The sequence below is a fragment of the Nansenia antarctica genome, assembly GCF_963989245.1.
Source record: "Nansenia antarctica genome assembly, chromosome: 12".
Lineage (NCBI taxonomy): Eukaryota > Metazoa > Chordata > Actinopteri > Argentiniformes > Microstomatidae > Nansenia > Nansenia antarctica.
The window spans coordinates 23,691,620-23,707,700 of record NC_137682.1 but is presented as its reverse complement, the minus strand read 5'-3'; positions in this window follow the sequence as shown (position 1 = coordinate 23,707,700).

The window sequence follows — 16,081 nt, the reverse complement described above, 5'->3', positions numbered from 1 at the left end:
ATAAGTGGTATGTGGGAAGGTGAGAGAAATCAAACAATATCAGATTTAGATTACTTAGTAAATTACCCTATTCATTGTGGAAAAGTCCCTCTCACAGTTCACACTGGAGATGGGAACTGTGAGGGCAATGGCAGCCAGCTGACTCAGACATGGGTAGAGCTGTCCCCATTCATCGTGCTGGGATGACAGTTTACCCATCATAGTGAGCTGGTCCATGTTCTGAAACACATAACACAGTGAGACAACATTATTCTGGGGTCCTCAATTATCTTTCTGCAGAACTATTAATTGTGACTTTCAGATTTTACCTTGAATGCTCCAATCAGCACATGCTGCTTATAAGAAGGCCATTCTTGCAGTACCGGTACATTTCCTCCAGACTGCTGCAGGAATTTTGCAGACAGGGAGGTAAGATGTGCAATGTTGACGGCATCATCCTCCTTGGCTGCTTGGGGTCCCAGAACATGAAATGCCCCCATGATGTCCAGGTTCTGGAACCTTCTGTCCAGGCTATCCATGACCAACAGCCCCCTGGCCAAGAATGAGCCAGGGGGCTGTGCATCTCCTGCATCTCTGATGGTCCTCAGGCACGCCATCGTCACTGGGACCTCATAAAGGTAGTCACACAAGGGCCAGGCTTAATTTTTTTCCAGTAAGGCTATGATTAGTTCTATTGAGTTCTAGAGCAACATGTTAAAAGTGATTTGCCTTTAGGAAATACCTGCTCTTTGATGGCCAAGAAGTTGACATTTTCTTTCTGGAACATCTTGGACAGCCGAGTCAGATGTGGCAGAACATCCGCCTGCAGATAGACCGCTGCAACGAAGCGGTAGGTGCAACAGAACCCATACAGGCCCTTGGCTATTGGGCACTTATGGTACTCTGTCTCATCAGCCAAGGCACCCAGGACTGCACTGAGGTTCCGCTGCAAATTCATTACTGCCAGGTGCTGGGACAGCCAGCGTGTGTCCTTCACTTGCTGAAACATATTTCCGTCATGAGAGAAGACATTCAGAACACAGGAAGTGCATCTGAAGTACACAATCATGGCCAACATTACTGTTAAAAGTTAAAAGTATTTTATTATGTTTTTCTGTGATCTCACCTTCATTTTTAAGTCAGTGAGGCCCAAGGTCTGTGCTGCAGCTTTCATAACGGCCGTTCTGTTGGCGCTGTTATGAAAGTATAGATGGAGCTGCTGCAAGTGGTCCCTGAAGGTAGCCATGTAGGGGACCGCAGATGAGGCATCCCTACATGCCAGGGCGAGGCGATGGGCAGCACACGCCACTGGCAGCATCCAGGGGAAGTCGTCCTGCAGCTGCTTGGCCACACCATTCACCCGCCCTGTTACAGGAAAATAAATATAATCGAATCAAGACATGCAGATACCATTTCATGGTCAGTGTCTGAGCAACTAAAACATGCAGTAAAAATAAAAACCCATTTACAGTAATTCCACTTGCTCATGTTGTGTCTCATACCGGTCATTACAGCAGCTCCATCTGTTCCCAATCCAAATAACCTTTCGGTTGGAACCTTGTTTTTGTGCAGCACATCCTTTATGGCAGCCACTATAGTAGCTGCCTTTCCGTCAGGCACTGACACCAGATCGAGGAACTGGCTGTGGAGCTGGCCTTCATTGTCCATATATCTGAAAAGCACAAAAAGACATCCTCAACATATATGTATTACTCAGACACAATCAGTGTACTTTGATTTGAATAGTACCTGATGTGTATATCCAGCTGCTTCTGCACAGAGACGTCTGTGCTCTCATCCACCTCCAGCCCAATAGCCAAGGACGAGTGGATGTTTTGGAGGATTGGCTCCATGACCACTTTAGCCAAAATCTCCAACATTTCATCTATGATGACATGGGACCGGTAGGTGGTCTGTTTCCCTATCTAAAAATACATTTGATTATAGTTGGAATATTACATTTTGAAGATAATTTGCGAACAAGAACAAGAACAACGAACAAGAACAAGAACAACATAGCAAGCATGATCATTGTTTACCTTCAGCTTTTTGAAGTAGTCACACCCCAGCAACTCGGCAAGTTCAAGGAGAGCAGGATAATTGGTGTGGTGTGCCTGCTCTCGCTTGGTGAGGTAATAGAGGCATTTAAACCCCCCAATGATGGCCTCATGCTCTAAATTGATGACTGGGTTGAATGCAGTCACAACTGAAGAACCTATACAAAGCAGGTACAAATGGTTATTGCAACAAAAGCTGGTTATACCTGATAGTCCTTTATCAATTAAAATAGCTTCCTATATCTAAAGAAGAAAGTTCACCTTGTGCCACTGAAGCATGACACTTCACACTTTGTTTGTGGTGCTCTGTCCTCGCATGCCTGTCCAATTGATCAAGCCTATATTGTTGGCTGCCTGTCTCTATAAATGGCCGATTGGCTCCTGCTGGTCCTCCCTTTGGGGTCTGTTTATGTTGCCGACATAAGCGGCAAAACATTCCTGTAAGGACAGAGTAAATTGGCATTATTGGTCATATTGCACTGAAATATTCTGAAGTGCATGATATGGTGTAAATAGTATACTCACCACGGTCACTGTTGTACAGCCATGGGAACTTCCTGTTCTCTGCCCATTTAGGGTCCCAGCCTGAGAGTCTGTGTTTTCCTTTGTCTCCCTGCTTCTCTGCTGCTCCACTCTTCTCTGCTGCTCCACTCTTCTCTCCTCCACTCTTCTCTGCTGCTCCACTCTTCTCTCCTCCACTCTTCTCTCCTCCACTCTTCTCTGCTGCTCCACTCTTCTCTCCTCCACCCTTCTCTCCTGCTACTCTTTTCTCTGCTGCTCCACTCTTCTCTCCTGCTCCAGGCTTTTTTAAAAGGCAATTTTAGCAGATTCAAAACACGAAATTCTGTGCTCACTACCTTTTCCAGTTGAACATAAACTAAACTTTTTTTAAAAACATTTTAAATGCTGCTATTGTTTGCGAAGTTACAAGATCGTTAGCCCGCAGCGCAGAGCGCACAATGTATACGAGTTGACTCGCTGGAACGAGACAGGCCGCAAGACCACCACACACGTGCTATATCATACCGTCTCATCATATTATTACATCGTATTTATCATCATATTTTTCACTATGTGTGGTTACCTGACCATCTTCCTCATCTTCTGGTACTTTTCGTTTGAAATACTTTAACAAACTCATCTGAAAATGGAACCAGGAATTTATGAACACATAGCTAGCTAACATTGCTAGCTAACATTTCTGGCAATTACTTTAAGTAGTTCTAAGGTAGCGGAAACATAATTGTTTCACAAAATAGCCTGATTTAGTTGACCATGAACATCAGACTACATTACGAATGTTCATTTAAAATACTTGTATACTGAGCACTGGTATAAGAACACGAACCATAGAATGCAATAACCCACCGTCGTGCTGATGCAGTGTTGCTAATCAATCTGTAATGGATTGTAACATTTGAAGTAGTTTGTAGACTAGACGCAGCCTAGATGTATTCGACCAATCACAAAACAGTTTTGCAAGCGCGTCGCTTCGCGCTTGTGGGTGTGTCTAGCGCTGTGAAGGTCTGAAAAGCGGCCTAAATCTTTTTTTTTTTTTGGGTTGAGAAATCTGAATGGTGGCGGAGGAAATTCCATCGTGGCGGCCCGCCACGATGAAATGCATGTAGAGGAAACACTGGGTTTAAATGGCCCGATCAAACGTAGATTACCTCTATAGGAAGAAGTTTGATATAGCATTTGTACAGGAGTCACATCTTAAAGCAGCTGATGTACGTCGTTTTGCTAACAGACACTACTGTATAGCAGCGTCGGCTTCATATAATTCCAAATCCCGTGGTTCTCTTATTGTAACAAAAAGCTCCCTATCTATAAATGTCCTGGAGAAGTCTGGCAGTGCTGATGGGTGGGTCTCACTGATCAAAACCATTATTGCTGGGCGAAAGCTGGCGTTCTTGTCTGTTTATGCCCCCAACCCTTTTGACAAAGAGTTTTTCCAACAACTGTCAGTGATAATGTCAGAGTTGCAAGATTATGCTTTGATCATGGGTGGGGACATGAATGCGACCCTGGACCCTGCCTTAGATCGCTCACATCCTCAGGACCAACATTCTCACTCCCAAAATTCAGCATCGGCCTTTCTGTCACGTTTTATATCAGACTTTAACCTCCTGGACACATTCAGAGTTATTAACCCCTCGGTTAAACAATACAGCTTCTTTTCCAACAGACATAAAACATACTCGTGTATAGATTACATTTTCATTTCTCCATCCATTTCTGAATTACATGATGCATTAATGTTTCCTTGTCCACTTTCTGATCACTGTGTCACTATGGTCACATTGACTTTAGCTAATACACCAACTAAAGCATCACGCTGGCGCTTCAATACAACCCTTCTGAAAAATATTGATTATTGTACTTATTTTAGGAGCGAGCTTGATAAATTTGTATCTGAGAATGTTGGTAGTGTTGATGACCCTCGTATCTTTTGGTATGCGTTGAAAGGGTGTATCAGGAACGTTTCAATATCTTTTTCATCCCACCTTAACAAGACTCGGTTGGGCAGAATTGATGAGATGGAATCCGATCTTGCAACACTGGAAAAACAGCAGCAGATATCTTTCTCTGAAACTAGGGACCGGAATATCCGTATTACCAAATTAGGACTTAACTCTCTTCTTAGACGACGAGCTGAATTCTTAATCCATAAGACTAGACAAAATTATTATTTTAACGGCCCCAGACCTAGCCACCTCCTAGCCCTTAGACTGAAACATGACGAAAAATTATCAACCATATCAACTATCAAGCCTAGTGATTCTCATGATACCATCTCCGACCCCAAAGCAATTAACTCTGAATTCCGTAACTTCTATTGTAAGCTATATTCTTCTGAGGTCATTCTAGACAGGGACAATTGTAAAACTGTTTTGCAGAGCCTAGATCTTCCCTCCCTGAATAAGGACGAATCTGACCAGCTGCAGACTCCAATATCCCTGGAGGAACTGATAAACGCTATTCAAAAGATGAAGAAGGGTAAATTGCCGGGTTGGGATGGCATCCCTCCTGAATTCTACCTTACCTTCTGGGATGTGTTAGGCCAATTCATGTTAGACATGATTACTACTTCTGTTGAGAAAGGGTGTTTCAATAGGGACGCCAACTCTGCCATTCTATCTCTCCTTTAAAAACCTAACAAGGACCCCACCCTCTGTAGCAGCTACAGAGCATTATCAATATTGAATGCCGATGTAAAGATTTATGCCAAGGTGCTGGCCTCTAGACTTGACGTGCATATGACCAAACTCGTTCATCATGACCAAACAGGCTTCATAAAAACTTGCCAAGCTGCGGACGATATTCGTAGATTGCTCCATGTACTCCACTTCTCTCAGGATATTAAGTCTCCATGTGCAGTCCTATCATTAGACTGACGCTGAAAAAGCTTTTGACAGGCTGGAATGGGACTATCTGTGGCTGGTACTAGACAAATTTGGCTTAGGTTCAGACTTCACTAAATTGATCAAAGTTTTGTATTCAAACCCCTCAGCTATGGTCACTACAGGAAATATAATGTCACCTTCTTTTAAAATTTCAAGGGGCTCTAGGCAGGGATGTCCGCTCTTGCCAATCCTATTCTGTCTCTCACTCGAGCCATTAGCTCAAAAGATTCGGCAACACCCTCTTATCTCCTCTATCAAGTTTTGTAATACATCACACCACATTTCATTATTTGCCGACGATATTCTGTTATATATGGATAAGGCTGCAGCATCCATTCCCAGAGTGTTGGACACTTTTGAAGAGTTTGGCACTCTGTCAGGCTACAAGATCAATTGGTCCAAGTCTTCATTAATGTCTCTCAGTACTTCTCTTGATCCATCTACCCTACCATCTCACATTCCAGTCGTTAAGTCTTTTAAATACCTCGGGGTAGATATCTTTCCCTCTCTGTATTCAGTTGTAACCAAAAACTTCCAAGGCATCTTAAGCAGAGTGGAGGCAGACATGAATAGATGGTCACTTCATCCACACTCCCTACAAGCATGTGTCTCCATTGTCAAAATGGATGTTCTTCCCAGGGTAAATTTTTATTCCAATATGTTGCCAATCTCACCTCCCAAGAGTTACTTGGACAAGATAGTCTTATATCAACATTTATTTGGAAAGGCAAGCGCCCTCGCTTAAAACTATCCACTCTACAGCGCAGCAGACAGGATGGAGGTCTAGCTGTCCCCAATTTTAAAATGTATTTTTGGGCGTATGTGCTGCGCCCTTTATCAACCTGGTTAGATTGTAATGCATCGGTTTCATGGCGAGCGATAGAGGAACATTTGGCTTCCCCTCACCGCTTACAGGTCTTAGTGTACTCAGGTCTATCTACCCAAATCTAAGCTGGGCCCTATACTGTCCTCTCTTTTATCAGTATGGCTGGCTGTCGAGAAGGCAACTCACTCTCAGTTAAAGTGGCACACCCATACTCCTATCTTCCACAATTTCGCTCTTCTAACCGGAAAAGTTCCCTTTTCATATCCCCAATGGAGTGATAAAGGTATACATGTTCTTTCTGACATTTCTAATGATGAGGGTCTTAGAATGTTTAAGGTAGGCCAGGAAACCAGATCATAGAGTACACAGTGATGTGCTACGGGACAATGAGTTAGATATAAAGTGTAGAGAACTGTGATACACAGAGTCGGCAGTGAAGTATAGAGAAGGCAGCATGCATGTGTCATTCCCCCCCCCCCCCCCCCCCCATACATCTCTCTCTCTCTCTATTCTCTCTACCTTTCTTGCACTAAATACTTAACAATTCTTTGCACATAGTGATAATTACATTGGAGTCAGATTATCAATATTATATAGATTTTGCCATCAAGAAAATATAAAGTCTCTGCCAGAGCCGAAAGTCTCTGCCAAACATAATTGTGGAAAATAATTTAAATTCAAATCTGTCAGGTCTGGAAAGTCTGGAAAAGTCTGGTATAAAATATTGACAATTTCCACACCAGGAAAAGTATGGAAACCCCCCCACAAAAAGAAAAAAAAAGCTGAAACTATTGACAGTCTAGAAAAGACACCTGTGATTGCAGACCTATGACATATTTGTAACAGAGTTCAGAATTGTATTCAATCCCATTGTATTCCTGAATTCCTGCCGTTTCTTCAGACATCATAAAAGTTGTTCTTCTGAATAAGCCACACCCACCTGTGAACCTACCCATCTAAATTGTTGTACAACGTGCTTCCATTCTTCTTATCTCTTGCTTTCTCCACCCTCCCCGCTCCCTCTGCATTTGCAAACTTGGTAGTATCTAACATGTGGAGTGGATTTTATCCCAGGATTATGGAGGACCAAGTCTGACAAAATTAACAATAAATATATAGACACATAAATGAATGTATGAACAAATACACATACAAATACACACAGTATACCGCAATACATTTCTATATGTATTTATTCTTTCCACATTTATTCTTTCTTTTCCACATTCATTCTTTCTTTTCCACATTGTTTTCCACATTCATTCTTTCTTTTCCACATTGTTTTCCACATTCATTCTTTCTTTTCCACATTCATTCTTTCTTTTCCACATTCATTCTTTCTTTTCCACATTCATTCTTTCTTTTCCACATTTATTCTTTCATTCTTTCTTTTCCACATTCTTTCTTTCTTTTCCACATTTATTCATTCATTCTTTCTTTTCCACATTCATTCTTTCTTTTCCACATTCATTCTTTCTTTTCCACTTTATCAGTAATGTATGCAAATATATGGGGGCGTATCTTGCATGTTGTCCACGCCCCTACGCATTTTCATTGGTTGATACCACGCGTGACGTATGAAAGCAGCGACACTGTTATTACCACAGACGGGTAAGAGAGTCTATAGCCCTGTTCTCTCACAGCGTCTTCCTCCCTATAATTTCCATGGAATATCAGCACTGTATGGGAGAACTTGGTGATAACCACAATACCAGTTGACTCAATAACGCTCCGTGCACACCGCGGACCGTGACCCACCGTTCTGGCGCAACCTGGTGGGATGGACTTGACGTACTTCAACGTGCGATGCAGATGCAAAGCTCTACTCTTGTTGCTAGCGAAGTTTCTCACAGAAGTGGGGGAAAAAACGTCAGATCAGATATATAAACGGGTTATTTTGATAAACTGGACACATTTTGTGAATATATATGGTTACTTTCTCGCCTGAAAACATATAAAAACTTCATAAAATGACATATTAACACTTGTAGAGCCAAATTACAGATTGTAGCCAATGGCGGCCAAAATTGAGGATTTAAAATCTGAGGCGAGAGCTGAGGGCTTCATCACGTCTCGCACAGTATCAACCAATGAAAATGCGCAGGGGCGTGGACAACATGCTGCATACATTACTGATAATGCATACATTACTGATAATGCATACATTACTGATAAAGCGAAAGACAATGTTGTTTTCACCTAGCTATTCACATAGAATAGTTTGTCTTTGTCATTGTCAGATGTGTATGCAAATATAGGGGCGTATCTTGGACGCACTCTACGCATTTTCATTGGTTGATACTGCGCGTGACGTGGTAAAGCACTCAGCCAAGATTACCTGAACATTTCATTACCATCTGGGTGGGCAAATTCTAGATGTGATTGTTTTATTCCTATACATCCCTAGAAAAGTCTGGGAAGCCCTGCGGTGGTGTAGCGGTCTAAGCACTGGCCACTAGTGCATGCTGCCCACCGGGGCCGGGGTTCGTATCCCGGCTCGCCAGACCCGGATATGGCCAGGGCACACACGGGGAACGGCATATTGGGTGGCCGCTCCCGAGGGGGGTATAGGAGTAGTTCCGGACAAGGATCCGTCGCGCAACAGCTAGTCTGCCTGGCGGCCTCCTCTGGGACTGCCGGCCGCGGGGTCGTGCGGCGGATCCCTTGCAATAGGCAGGGGATAATTGGATGCTAGGTTGGGTTCAATTGGCTACCAAATTGGGTGAAAAAAGGGATAAAATCTGAAGAAAAAAAAAAAAAGTCTGGGAAAATGCCTATTTTAAGTAGATAATGTATAATTTGTACAAACAATAAATGTACCCATCCATGGGTTTAGGGTTAGGGTTAGGGTTATACATTATATATAATTTGTATTGTAATCTGTAAAATATACAGACTTTTCCAGAATAGAAATCTAATCAGTAAAAACTAATCTAAAACTAATCTAAGCAAGCCTTTAGAATATGGATAATAACACATACAATACATACAAATCTTACTTACTCCTCTTACTGTAGGCTATTGTCTTTATATAATGTGTGCATATAATGCACTTTGAATTGCCCTTGTCGTATGAAATGTGCTATACAAATAAACTTGCCTTGCCTAAACCCTTTTGGAAGGTTTTGTTTATGTCCAGGTTTCACACATCTCTGTAGTTACATGTTCAGTGAGTCTAGTTGCTGGTGACCGCTAGGACCATAGGCAGATGCCTTGTTGGTAAGTAATTTGTTCAAAGCAAAAAAACAAATAAAGTGTGTGTTTACCCCCTCAAATAAATTAACTTAGCCCCAGTCAGATCCATATTTAGAGGTAAGTTACCTCAGGTAACTTTAGCTAGCAAGCTAGTTTAGAGTTAGTGGTAATGTTTATCTAGCTAGTTACTAAGCGTCCATATTACATTTATTTTGAACTTATATTCTCAATTGACTTTCACATTGATCTAATTACAGTTTTTCCCAATTGCTAATACACAAAAGCCAATTCTCTAAACCAAATGACCAGTTCTCTAAACACATTTAATAAAACTAGCTCCCATTTGCCAAAACCATAAACACATTTCACATGAAGACACAATTCACAAAACACAATCCTCCTTTTCTCATAAGTCTAAACACATTTTGTCTTGCTAAAACACAAGTTTTACAGCTTCTACCACAGGGCCGTCCTGGCCCTGAACACAGCAAAGACCTAAGTTCTGGGCCCTGGACAGTCTGGACGGATTGATGGCAGCTGCTGGACTGGAAAAATCAGGTGTAGTGCTGAGGCACAAACATGTACATTTCAAGCCTGCAAACTGTGACACTTTAAACAAATGTGAAATAATACTATTGTGCAATATGACAACCCTAGTCGTCTATCTGTACAGTATAGTACAGTGGATAGTGTACATAGCCTTTATTTATGTAAACCAGCTCCTTCCCTTCTTGTGATTTTCTTTTTAAAAGTGTTTTTTTTCTTCCCTTTCCTAACACCAGGGGAGCCACCCCTCCTAAATTTCGTTGTTTGGTACCTGTACTGTAGCAATGACAATAAAGTCCATTCATTCATTCATTCATTCATGCATTCATTCATCCATCCATTCATTCAAGTTGCAAAAAACTCTGCTCAAATTCTCAAATTAAAGCTCATGTGATGCAAAATGCTTGCCACAGTCAGCAAAATTTGAACACAATGAACACACCTGGCTTCATTCATTAAACATAACGACTCAAAATTTAAGACACTTGTTGCAAATGATTGTGGTGTGTGTGTGTGTGTGTGTGTGTGTGTGTGTGTGTGTGTGTGTGTGTGTGTGTGTGTGTGTGTGTGTGTGTGTGTGTGGTATAGTTCCATAAATAAATAAAAAAAACATCACACCCTGAACATTGTTTTCAGTGAGTATTGTTGTGTGTAATGGATCCTCTGTAGTGTTTGCATTGAGTTGTGATACAGTACAGTAGTGTACATGTTACAGTACATGTGGGAATACAGTACATGTGGGAAAACTAGGGTTAGGGTTAGGTGCTAGGGTGCTAGGGTTAAGGTTAGGGTTAGGATTAGGGGTAGGGTTAGGGTTAAGGTTAGGGTTAGACATGCCAGCATGTACCAAGTCACCCTAGCACCTAACCCTAACCCTAGTTTTCCCACATGTACCATATTCCCACATGTACCGTAACATACATACTGTATTTTCTGTAGATTTACATATTGTTCATATGAAACACACACACATCTATGAATGCCCAATACTCTACAGTGATATATTCTGAGAACAGATACTGTAAGGTTTCTAAAAATGTGCTTTGGCAGTTGTGAAAAAAAGAACATTCTCACACACTGAACATTGTGTTTTCAGTTGTTTTGTTGTAGTCTGTAATGATGCATATAGTGTTTACATTTTTGCAGGCTTTGAGCAGCTGTTTTGGTGTGAAAGTTTGAGTTTTGAAGAGAGAAGGTGTGGTTTTGCTTATGTGGCTTTAGAAAAGTGTGTTGTGTTTAGAGTTTTGGGAAAATGGAGGGAAGTTTTGTGAAATGTGTTTTAGCAATTGAGAAAAACTGTATAATCAAAGCTGTAAAGAAAATACAGGTGATGAACAAGAATAGAAATGAAAGAACCAAACTAAGATTGTTTTCGCCAATAGCTATGAAATACATCTCTTAAAAATGTCTGCAAATGCTGAATCACAAAACACGGACGGAATGTACACTGTTTTCACTGTCACTGTCGAAATACAGTATTATGTCTGAAAAATCTCAAATAATTCTGAAATAACACTGGCTACAATTGTATGTGCATGGGTATGCCTGTCTACACAACACATGAAGCACAGAATGTGACAGTGTGTGTACCTCAAATGTACTTTTTGAAGTTGCTGCATACTTTCTGTACAGAGCAAGAACATTAAGAAATGGTCACATCTAATGTCTTCCCAGGCAATGCATCTAGTCTATTTCATTTCATTGTATATATTCTGCTAATATTGTCTAGACATGTCAATATGATTACTGCAAATAGTGAAAATACCACCGCTCATCCATTATCAGACTTTGCTGAGGTGCTGGAACTGAAGAGTGTCAATAGAGTGCAAAATAACAGTCACTCAAACACTGTGCAAAAAAACAGTTTATTGTGAGTTTTATTGTGATATATTATGATAGGAATATGATTACTGCAAAAATGCACCAAATCATTTTGTTTTGAACGTGTTCTTCACCGTTTTGAACACAGTATGTTAACAATGAAAACATGTCAACTTTGTCGCTTTTACCACGTCACGCGCGGTATCAACCAATGAAAATGCGTGGGGCATCAACCAATGAAAATGCGTGGGGCGAGGACAACATGCAAGACACGCCCCTATATTTGCATACATTACTGATAATCGGGGAAAGAATGAAAGCTTGAATGTGGAAAAGAAAGAATGAATGTGGAAAACAATGTGGAAAACAATGTGGAAAAGAAAGAATGAATGTGGAAAACAATGTGGAAAAGAAAGAATGAATGTGGAAAACAATGTGGAAAAGAAAGAATGAATGTGGAAAACAATGTGGAAAAGAAAGAATGAATGTGGAAAAGAATAAATACATATAGAAATGTATTGTGGTATACTGTGTGTATGTGTATGTGTATTTGTTCATACATTCATTTATGTGTCTATATATTTATTGTTAATTTTGTCAGACTTGGTCCTCCATACAGGATTGCCACTGATCTTCAACAAAGTTAAAAGTGGAGGCCCTGCCTCCTCTGACCATGAAGCAGGTAGATAAGAGAAGTTTACTTCCCTCTATTTTCTCTCTGCTCCTCCTAAGTGTTAGTGAAAAAGCAGAGAATAGGCTACATGGCAAGTACACATAATCATTTCTTCCCCTTCTAACTCTTTTAATAATTTACTAGAGTGCAAGAGGGCAGGAGACAGATCGTGACGTTAGAATTATAAGGTTCTATCTCTATTTTTGTCAAAATGTTGTTTTTTACATAATCTGATCCATTAGGTGTTTATTAATGCCTGTGTGGTGTTCTTTTTAAAATGTTGACATTTTTGAGTTAGTAATTCATAAAATACAAAGGTTCCATCTCACAAAACATAATGGAATGTAAACACTTTGACGCTCAATATCTCTGAACAACCCGAAACGGAGATAGAACCTTATAATTCTAAGCTCACGAGATGTCTAGGAGGGTCCGTGGAAGTATTGTCAGTTCGATATTCCTTTTGAAAACGAAAACGGATTGACTTATCAGCTCGATATTCCTTTTGAAAACGAAGACGGCGTATGTTTTGTCAATTCCATTTTCCTTTTGAAAACGAAAACGGATTGACTTGTCAGTGACGTAGGTGGGCGTCGACAAGGAGAGGGTTTGTTCGAGGTGTTAACGTTACTTTGGGTGTTTTTGTGTATGGCTTGGACGCAATGATTAACAATGATAGCTAGAAACCGTATTAACCTTATGTAGGCTCAATATGCCAAGTCAATAACAATAATAATAATAATAATAATAATAATAATAATAATAATAATAATAATGCCAAGTCAATAACATTCCAGCTGAACCTTCTAATGTCTTAACGTCTGCCTCTGTGTGGTCTATATTTTCAGACAACCACCAATCTCTCCTCACTACACTGTCTGAGGCCCCATCTATCATAGGGGTTAGACTCCTAACCCTGTCTGCAAGTGGACTCTGAAGGTCCTGTGTAAAGGTGAGACATGGAGAAAGGCATGGACACACACAGGCAAACACACACACACACACACACACACACACACACACACACACACACACACACACACACACACACACACACTCACATGATTGCATACACAATGTTTACATTTGTAAAGCACTAATGTCTATTCCATGAAGATAAGAGTCTGAGGAGGGAATCATCATCAATGCTTCTCTCCTCTGCTTGTCTGACAGCTCCCAATAGCAGGTCATGTGGTGCAGAGGATTCAGGTGAAGAACAGTCACAAGCAGAGCTGTAGATCATCAGCAGCAGCCAAGGGAGAGCCTTCTTCTTCCTCCATCTCTCGCAGAGCAGAGCAGAATGGCTACTCTTATTCTCAATAAGTCTTTGAAATAATAATAATAATAATAATTATATAATTAATAATAATAATAATAAGCTTTTGAAAGTAATCATGAAGTTCACATCCCACTGGGCAAACCATGTAATATTAAGAATTTCCATCGAGCTGTACTCTCACACCAGATTACTTTTATTTGACTATTACTCACCACAAAAGCATTCATACATCGTTTTTCATTTGAACTCAGCATTTACTTGAATATATTTTGTTTGCAATCTTATTTATTGCAATTTCATCTGTTGTAGTGTGGGAAATGTAGTTCATGTTTAATTCACATTACATGGGACCCCTCACCTTGGTCACAATCTCTTTGATTCTCCACCATTGAGATAAAGGAATTCAGAGTATGTATAAACTACCATGGCAATAAACTGATTCTGATTTAAGCTTGTAGGCTGCAGTTTTTCAGACAACCTGCTACACTAGGCTATGGCTAGTGCACTCTTACGCTAAGTAGTGTGTAGTAATGTATGTAAATGTATAATAAATCCACTTTTTTTTTTTTACAGAGTAATGTATTTTATTTATTCAGTAGGTGGATGACCTCCAGCACCTCTGATAGCCCAGTAACTGTAACAATTTTGTCTGATTATGGCAGACCTAAGTGCGGGCTCGTTTCCATGGCCTGGTTCACACAGGCCTGGCAGCCAATCAGGTTTCATGGTCATGTTTTGTGCATGCACACAAACACACACAAACACACACACTCCCCCTTCAAGCCCATCTCCTTGTACTACTTATAAGATTAAGTACAGCCTCCTGAAATGGAGCATAATCTCCATTAACAGTATGGTTAAAAAGCAGAGAGATGTCGGGAAACTGTTCTCTGAATTCTTCCTCAGCATGCAGTCTCTGGTCGTCTCTGGAGAAAGGCTCTGCCCCAAACACTGATGCTCGCTTCAGTATTGAGCCCACATCTTGCTGGTACATCTGGGCAGCACCTTCTCCATTTGGCAGCAGGTCAGGATTGATCCTTTTCTGGCATCCTCCTCCTGCCAACTGATTTGGAACACCCTTGCCTGCAGAGCAATACCGTATGTACTGATTAGGATAATATCGCATCCCAAACATTCACTCTATTCATTTTTCCATAGACTATGGACTGGGCACAACTAGGGGACACAGTATTCTATAGATGTCTAGGAAGATCTATACTGTACATGTTACTCATGCTGATGTGATGTGTGAATATAATGCACCTGGAATTGGATGCGCATTCCATGACTGGACAACTCTATCCAGGCCTATTTTGCTGACTTGACAGGTGAGGTTCGAGATGCAGTATTGGACCAGAGAATCGTTCATGTCAATGATGTCCTCATTCACCATGTTGACCAGAGCCTGTTTCAATGGGTAATTAACCCGGTTGTTGACCTCTGGCCACATCCTTTCTACTTTGTGATTCTGAAAGAAAACATTGTTTCACATACATTTCATATTTTTACACAATTCAATTCAAAAGATTTTTTTTAATTAATTGGACAAAACAAAGTAAGCAAAAAGGTTTAAGAACCGCTTTACAGTATATCACATATGGTATACTTAAAACAACAAGGATTATGAATCACGGTATACTTATTGATGATATACTTGTTGATGAAACAAGTATACTTGTTGATAGACTATGGACTGGGCACAGCCAGGGGATAAAGTATTCTATATATGTCTAGGAAGATCTACTGTACATGTACTTGTTTGATGAAACAAGTATACCAAATACAAGAGAAATCAGAAAAGTATGTGCGGAACATGAAAATAAACATACTTTTGTGGACGGGGTTTGGCGGTATGGTGGCCTTTCGGTGTTGTGGCGGTGTTGGCATAGCTTTTCTTGCATATACAAGGTTAAGTAGAACTCTTTACCATGGTCTACTCTTACGGTGTCCCACATTCCCTCAGTGACAACAGCCTGCCTGTAAAACACCATGAATCACTAGAGTTGCATGTATAAAGGATTACATAACACCAAACACAGCACTATACTGTATTGCTGTTTCATTTTTAAATGTTTTGTTTTTGCCTAAAATAAAATGCATTTTAGTAGCCTACTATACAGAAATGTAGGTGTTTACCTGTAAACATCTTCATAGATGATAAGATTGTTTTTGACAGGCATGGTTGCATGGCCAACAATCTTGGAGCTATAGCCATCCACTGCCAAAACATGTGTCACACCAAACATCACCAACTTTTCGTTCTGGTCTAAGTGCAGTTTATGGCCAGTGTATTCCGCA